General features: G+C 42.1%; 1 protein-coding gene across 7 annotated transcripts in view; it reads left to right on the top strand.

Moving 5' to 3' along the window:
- anks1b (ankyrin repeat and sterile alpha motif domain containing 1B) overlaps nt 1–8374 on the top strand; it is a gene marked incomplete at its 5' end in the record, with an annotated part of 338563 nt that overhangs the window by 282260 nt on the left and 47929 nt on the right. Inside the window, 2 exons of one of the 7 annotated variants that reach the window (XM_080421026.1) lie at nt 6003–6052; nt 6094–6377. The exons of 5 other annotated variants lie outside the window; for them this stretch is intronic. Of the gene's footprint in view, nt 1–5946; nt 6378–8374 lie in introns of those variants that run through there. One more of the 7 variants, XM_080421025.1, reaches the window with a different exon arrangement.

The raw sequence follows: 8374 nt of genomic DNA, 5'->3' as shown, positions 1-8374 counted from the left end.
TAATGTATTCAGAGGAGCGGGTTTTCCAGGGTAACTAACTAACTTATGACCATATGTGGGGTTTTTTTGCCTGACATTTTTTAAGTAGATTGGCTATTTTGGCTACTTTTGTGTGACACTGTCATATGATGACGTTCAAAAATAATGTATGGGGGGGAAAAAAATATGAAATACAAGGTTTTCTCTCCCTCTCTCTAGGACAGAGCTAGCGTAGGAGGTGCCATTAGGAAATGTGTGTGTGACCTTACATTGTTTACTCTGACAGTATCCTCACATAACTCTTCAAAGTTTTTATCCGAAAAATACTCTCTGCTAACACTTTAGGCGAGAAATAAGCCATGGAGTGGCTCAATATCGATTCGGTTCACTTTTACAACAACTGGTTTAAAAGTTTGGAACGTGAAGTGCCGTCGGTCAGTTTTGCTAATGATTTGTAACAAAGGATGCAGGTTGAATGTTCTAGTTGAGCTTGGGTTAAAGCTGTGGCTCAAAGAGGATTTAGTTGTTTCTCTTTTCACGAGTTCAGTGTTAATATAAGGATATCAAAATCGTTTCTTATGTTTCCTATGATGTTACTTCAGAAATGGGAATGAAGCCATCATCACACTGTTGTTGTCCCCCTCTCTTTTCTGTTCTACTCATATGAGTAGAACCTCGTAAAAAATGCCTATAATTAGAATGACGTCAAGCTAGGCAGCTTAGATGTCATGTATACGACACGCATGCTAATGGCCCATCCACTCGCATAGGGTTAACGTCAATACATGCACGCGTATGTACAACGCACACACACACACACACACACACACACACACACACACACACACACACACACACACACACACACACACACACACACACACACACACACACATACACCTGTTGTCCTAGTTCTACTATATGAGCATCCAGAGAGCGTGACAGTGAGGTGTGGAGATTTAATTTCAAAGCCGACCGCTTCTTTCGAGCGACACCTGTCGAAAAGTGTTCAAGTATAAGTTAAGCCTTTATCATCCACATGTACACAATATACATTGGTTCTCAAAGACCCCCAGGGGTCTTTGGGGGGGGGGGAGGGGTTCTAGGAGGTCCCCAGCAAAAGTACTAAATTCTATAAATTAAAATAATCTGTCTACAGGCTCACAACGCAGATTAAGGAAGTATAGGACAAAGTGGTAAATCAAACTAATGGTTGAATATATCATTCAAAATGATCAAAGAAAACGTGCATCTGGATTATTCGATTTATAGATAAAGTCATCTATATAGAGTTGCAGCCCCATTCAGTTGAGAGTAAAACAAAAGGAGCTTTCTCCTCCCTCCAGCCCACAGAGTATTGTGACAGAACACTCCCTGGTGGGTGTCTGCATGTGGCAGCGTGATTATTTCCTTTTTTCCCCCTTAACTCAGCATGACTCACATTAGGAATATATACTATATATGTTACGGTAAATGTAGGACATAAAACGCGCCCAAAAAACAGACCGGGAAATGTCAGACCGGGAAGTGTTGGAGATGTCGGGCATGTCCTGTTTTCCTATGTTTTCTTCAAGTCAGTCATATTGAGTCTCAACCACTTGAACCCCAGCATCCATATTCTGCGGGGAACATTGGCAAAAAATTGCTCATGCTCAAGATTGTTGTTAGAAAGGAATAAGAGAATCCCCTCATGTCCGGGAATTTCCTTAGAAGGAATTTATGAATGATGTACGATGCAGTAACGCCTGAGGGCTGGCCTAATGGTGAATACTAAATCACAGAGATATATATATATATATAGGTCAGTCAAGGTTCAAGATTGTGCTTTATTGTTACATCTTGGTGTACGTAGGTACGTAAGAGTAAAACTCATTTTTGTTCAGCTTCCTTCAGACAATGCAGCGGCATAGATAGGTAATAATAATAACAATAATAATAATAAAGCGAAAGAGAGAGTGTGCAAAAAAAGACCCCAAAAAAGCATATATACACATGCATTATGATCTTGGTATATTATATACACCAACAGCATTTTTTCAGTAGCTGCCACCTAAGCAACTTCACAACTTCGTCAATAATAGAACCGATTAGATCAGTATCAGTATCAAACAGTAATATCGGTACTAAAGAGGAATAAGAACACCGTTGACTCTGAAAATATAAGTAAGATTCAAAGACCTCATTAACCTAACTGACTCAACACTGTCCCGTCATTGATTACTCGGGCCCCCACTAAACTACCTGTAAGACGCTAATTCGGCCTTAGAGAAGATCCATCCTGCGAGAGTAATCCGCCTTGACCAGCCGATACTTATGGGACGATCTCTGCCGGTACTAATAATATTAGTTCTTCCCAACACTTGTAGATCTGTTTTTGGCAAAGAGATTTGGTGTAGATGGAAAAAAGCGGTACAGACGTATAACTTTGGCCCGTTTTATTAAGAACAGACGTTTTGATAATAGCTTTTCTAAGTACCCAACGTCGTTTAAGTGGTTAAAGGGATGACTTTTTTTCATCGATTAGTCACCACATGGAGACTTGAATTCATGGATATTTTTCGTCGCATTCCTAAGCCAATAATTTGTCTCCATGGGGAGACAAATTATTAATCGCTAGAAAAAAATATGTTTTGGGGGTGAACTATCCCTTTAAGATGGAATCAGAATATCTCAGAGCATCAAGGATGTAACAAGACTGTGTTGCATCACAGAGGGCGTTGTTGTGGTCTGAGCCGTTTCCCGTTCTGTTCGGCCTGCCCTGACTCGTCCGTGACATCACGTCTCAGGTGAATGGGTCTTAACTCTTTAACAGTTTACACTGAATGGACTCATTGTGTCAGCAAAGCCCACAGGCTTATCCGATGGTTCCCAATCTGGGGGTCCACGCCTGCCACCTCAGGGTGCCAGAGATGCCATGTGAAGCCATGGCAGTTCCAACGTTAACCATCCATAACTTGCTCTCGATGTGACGTCAGTCCAACTTTTTCTAACTTTTTAATGTCAAGGACCCCCAAATTGGTATGTATTTGGTCAGGGAGTGGGTCCGCCCCCATCTGAAAATGTTTTGTGTCAGGGACCCACAGAAGAGAAGATTAGTGTGATTTTTTTTTTTTCCAAAATCATTCAAAATGTTTTACATTAACAATTACATTTTCAAAAATATCAGCTGTACAAGCTCGCAGTGACGCGCTGTGAGCTTGTATATCTGCTATTTCTTAATAGCCAACGTATAAAATATGGATAAAGTGGTTAAAATGAGTGTGATGCTGTATTAACTCTTTGACTGCGGTTGACTCGATAACGCGTCAATTGCTAGTTTGTCCAGTTGGCCGTCGACGCGTTAGACACGTTGGACGCGCGTTCATTGTTTAATCTCTGATCGCGCTATTCTGCAATGTTTAACTCTAGGATTCGAGTTCCATTTACTTCACCCACACTTGCATCCGGACCGGTTTTATGACGCAGATTCCGTTTCCGGTTTTCATTTTTTTTCCACGGTCATTTTCGGCCAGAATAGGGAAACACAAGTTTTTTCACACGGTATAAAAAACGAACGGAGAGGTCATCTTCTATAATCTATAGTCTGGGTGACGAACAGTCATCACATCGTACATTTTTGCAATCGGAGAATCTGAGAACACGTCACATCCGGTTTGACGTATTTCACTGTTTGGCTCTGTTGGGGGGAGGGCAGCGAGTCAGCTCAAAGGACCCCTGGATGTCCCTGGACCTCACTTTGAGAACCACTGATATAGAAAACAAAAAGTAAAACAAAATAGCAGAGTTTAAAGTTAAAAAAATAACAGTTTTGGACATTATATGAGGTCACACGACACCAACGATATGTCTGAAAACATGTCTGAAAAACACAAGTGCACGCGTATGTGTGCGTGCGTGCGTGCACGTGTAGGGGGTTCGCAGGGTTGCCCAGTGGTTCCAAAAAGGTTTGGAACCATCCGGACCATTGCAGGCGCTGCCACTTGCTAAAATGATGGCTCCGCAGCCACAAGGCCACATGGCAGCAGCCTGCAGAATAGCTGCTGTACTTCCCCTAGACAATCAGGTTTATGAATGAGCAGGCCAGGAGGAAGAACAGTATCAAGCTTTGAAAACGCTAATCTCACACAAAACTCTAACTTTTCAGGATTCAAATAAAAAATGAGCACAAAAACAAAAGCAAGCTCACAACACACCGCATCACTTGTAGATCACACACACACATTGCTTGTAGATCGGCTATTTTTGCTTACTTTTGTGTGACACACGTAGTATGACGAAGTAGGGCACTCGATTTCCAAAAACAAAACAAAACAACGTACGATGTTGAAATATGAAGAATGAGATGCAATGTTTTCTGCCCGACAACAACAGCCACAAACATACAGTATGCACTCTTGTGTAAAATGTACTTGCGCCGATACATGGAAATATAGATATTTATACACACATGCTCAGCTCAAGCATGACTCACATGAAGAATATATACTGTATGTCATCATGGCATATCGTCTCCGTTAGGGTGGAAACCTCATATGTCCAAAACTGTTACTTTTCAGGTTTCAAATTCAAAAGCATCAAAAGCAGCAGATCTACAAGCTTGAAACGCGTCGCTTCGCGCCGCGTTTCAAGCTTGTGGATCGGCTGCTTTTGATGCTTTTGTGTGACGCTGTAGTAAGATCAAGTAGGGCGTTAAAGGAGTAGTTCACCCAAAAAAAAAATCTTAATTTCTATCAATTACACACCCCGTGAAGCCTTGAATCCATGGATTTGTTTTTGTTTTTGTCGCATTCCTAAGCTAATAATTTGATTCCCGTCTCCTACCGGCTAATGTATCCGGTTGGAGACACAAAGTAGATTCTTTGTGTCTCCTACCGGAAATACACCCGTCATCAAATTATTGGCTTAGGAATGCCACAAAAACAAAAATAAATCCCTGAATTGAAGGCTTCATGGGGTGTGCAATTGATAGAAAATAAGTAATTTTTTGGGTGAACTCCTCCTTTAATTTACGGAAAAACACAAAAACACAAACACAAAAAGTTAGAATATGGAGATAGGAGGTTTCTGCCCGACAGCAACGATATATAATGTACGCTACACATACAGTATGGGTAATATTTAGAAGTAGGAACCACACACACGGCACCCTCAAGCACCTCAGGGTGTTCTATGATTAACCACTTAAACCCTATTATGCTTAGTTGACCGGGGTCCCTCAGGCCCCCCCCCCCACGCCAAATCTCTTTGCCGATAATAGCCTAATCTACGAGCCCGCAACGCGTCGGTGGGCTTGCAGATCGACTATTTTCGCTGAATGTTTGCTCCCAAGAGTATGGAGGAGTATGGATTTTTTAAATTTTTATTATGTCTTTCTATTGTTGTTGTTGCTGCTACAGTATTGAGGCAGCAAACCCAAAGAGTTGTTACTGTCTTGTGTACTCGTATTTGTATATAAGATGTAGCAATATTGAATCTTCATTGATTGCCTGATTGATTGTCTGATAGATTAGAGGTGATTGCAGAGCAGCAGAATTAACTTGCATAGTTGATTTGTAGAATTTGGAATTTTTAAATGTATTCAAAAGGAAATTATGAAGACAGCAATATCACACTATCTGTCTGTACTCGCTCGCTTAACTCCTGTACCATACAAGCACACAACACGCACGCACGCACGCACACACACACACACACACACACACACACACACACACACACACACACACACACACACACACACACACACACACACACACACACACACACACACACACACACACACTGAAGTGAGCGAGTGTGAGCCTGTCTCGGTTCGGCCCAGCGTCTCCATAGTGATGAGATGGGGGTGGGCGGGGGGATGTGTAAATCGGGAAGGAGAGAGAGAGAGGAGACTAGAGCAGAGAGAGAGAGAGAGAGACTGTGAGAGTGTGAGAGAGAGAGAGAGAGAGTGAGAGAGAGAGAGAGAGAGAGTGAGAGAGAGCAGAGATAAGGGGGTGGGAGAGAGAGAGACCATTCAGGCAGAGACATGTAGGAATATGTAGTCACACTGCTGCAAGCTGAGAGAGGAAGAGGAGTTGTTGAGCGCTTGAAATCTCTGCAGAGAGAGAGACAGAGAGAGAGAGAGAGAGAGAGAGAGAGAGAGAGAGAGAAAGAGAGAGGGAGGGGAGAGAGCAAGAGACGGAGAGAGAGAGGAAGCTTATGGCAAGAGGAGGCTTAGAGTAACCAGAAGAGAGCGTGTGGCTGAACCGAGGAGAACAACAGCGAGAGAGAGACACCGTCTACCTACATAATCAAAGAGAGAGAGAGAGAGAGAGAGGGAGAGATTTGAGTGGAGCGAGTGGGAAAAGGAGTTGAACAGAGAGAAGAGCTGGACTTCTCTTCGGAAGGGCGAGAGAGAGGTAAGACCCCTGAGAATGAGAGAGAGAGAGAGAGAGATGGAGGGATACTGAGTCGGACAAGAAGAAGAGAGGGAGAGAGTGTTGCATTGTGTTGAGAGGAGCACTATGTCTGTTTGTCTTTTCCCTGCCTCCCTTCATTTCACTCTCTATCTCTCCCCTCTCTTTCACTCACTCTCTCTCCTTCTCTCTGCCTTCTCTCTACCCCCCCCCCCCCCTCTCTCTGTTCTCTATGAGCCGCTCCGTGCCCAGAGGCAGTAAACACATAGAAACGCTCAACCAACATTGCTGACTGACTATGCTGATTTCTGGCGTGTGTGTGTGTGTGTGTGTGTGCGCGCCTGTGTGCGTGCGTCTGTGCGTGTTTACCTATACAGTATTTGGGTGCTTGCTGCTAGTATACTTCTCATAAGTACACTGTATAGATGGATGGCATTGCGTGCTGCTAGTGTTTGGCAGCCTGAATGAGAACAGCAAATATGACTGTCTGTCCAACCAGCCTAACCATAGTGTTTGTTATCACAATGGATGCATTGTTTTTACTGCTCTTAGTTGAATGATGGACCACACACACACACACACACACACACACACACACACTGTACAGTATGCCTACATGGATGTGTGTGTGTGTGTGTGTGTGTGTGTGTGTGTGTGTGTGTGTGTGTGTGTGTGTGTGTGTGCGTGTGCGTGTGTGCGTGTGCATGTGGTCTCCATATGTATCAGTTGTCATAACATTCAGTAAGGATTCAGGAATCTATTAGGACACTGTTTCCCAAACTCTGGGTCGGGACCCATATGTGGGTTGCGGACCAATTTTTGATGGGTCGCGAGTAAATACCCCCCTTTTTTTTTTTGTTTCCTACATTTAGTTTTCATTATTATTATTTCAAAAGATTTTTAAAAAAATCACAAACAAGCCCAAATCTTCTCCGTTTTTTTGTATTCCATAAAAACTAAAATAAATCATTAATTAGAGGGGAAAAAAAATACTTTTAAGAAGTAGTGAAAATAGCAGATCTACAAGCTCACAACACGTCGCATCGCGACGTGTTGTGAGCTTGTAGATCTGCTATTTTCACTAGTTTGGGTCCCGGGGAGACATCACATTTCTCTTTTGGGTCTCGAGCTAAAAGGTTTGAGAAGCAGACAGTGTATTAGGAAACCAATGACGTCCCTGACTCCTCTGAACCAGAGCAGAAGTCACTGCATTCAGGTTATGTATGAATGCTGTGAATTCTAGTCCTAAATGTCACAATGACCAAACAAACAGACAAAACAAAGTGTAGTTGCTTAATATTATGTGTAGTAGATGCAGTAGAAAGATGGCTAAGGCAGTATGTCGTTGCTGTCGGGTAGAAACCTCTTATCTCCATATTTAAACTTTTTGTGTTTTTCCGTAAATTAATTACTTGATCATAACAAGCGTAAGTCAAAAGTAGCAGATCCACAAGCTCGAAACGTGTTTTGAGCTTGTAGATCTGCTACTTAAAAAAAAAAAAAGATTTGGATCCTGAATAGTAACAGTTTTGGACATAAGAGGTTTCCAACCGACATAGACGATATTAGGGGTCGGGGTCTATAACTCGTTATAACTTAAGCGCATTTATAATGCATTATAATGCATTTTAAGGCTTCATAACACTCGTTATAAATGTTAATAAACATGCATGACATCTTCTAACAAGGTTTTTGAAGTATTATAAGTGCTGGTCATATAATGCATTTTAAGTTCAGCGGAACATCACATTATACAGTAACTAACTATGCATAATTGTGAACGTTCATAATGAGTGTTATAATGCCTTATAAGTGCATTATAATGCACTATAAATGCGCTTATAATGCATTATAGACCCGACCTCAATATACTGTCTTACCGAAAGATGCCATGCTGTTAATTGCTGTTAAGTTGTAATAAATCGTAACCACTTAAGCCCCAGCATCTGTATTGCGGTGCGTCGCATTGTGAGCTTGTTGATCGGCTATTTTCAGCTAAA

The sequence above is a fragment of the Gymnoscopelus braueri genome (genome assembly GCF_963280865.1).
Source record: "Gymnoscopelus braueri genome assembly, chromosome: 23".
Taxonomy (NCBI): domain Eukaryota; kingdom Metazoa; phylum Chordata; class Actinopteri; order Myctophiformes; family Myctophidae; genus Gymnoscopelus; species Gymnoscopelus braueri.
This window is presented reverse-complemented; position numbering and strand designations above follow the sequence as displayed.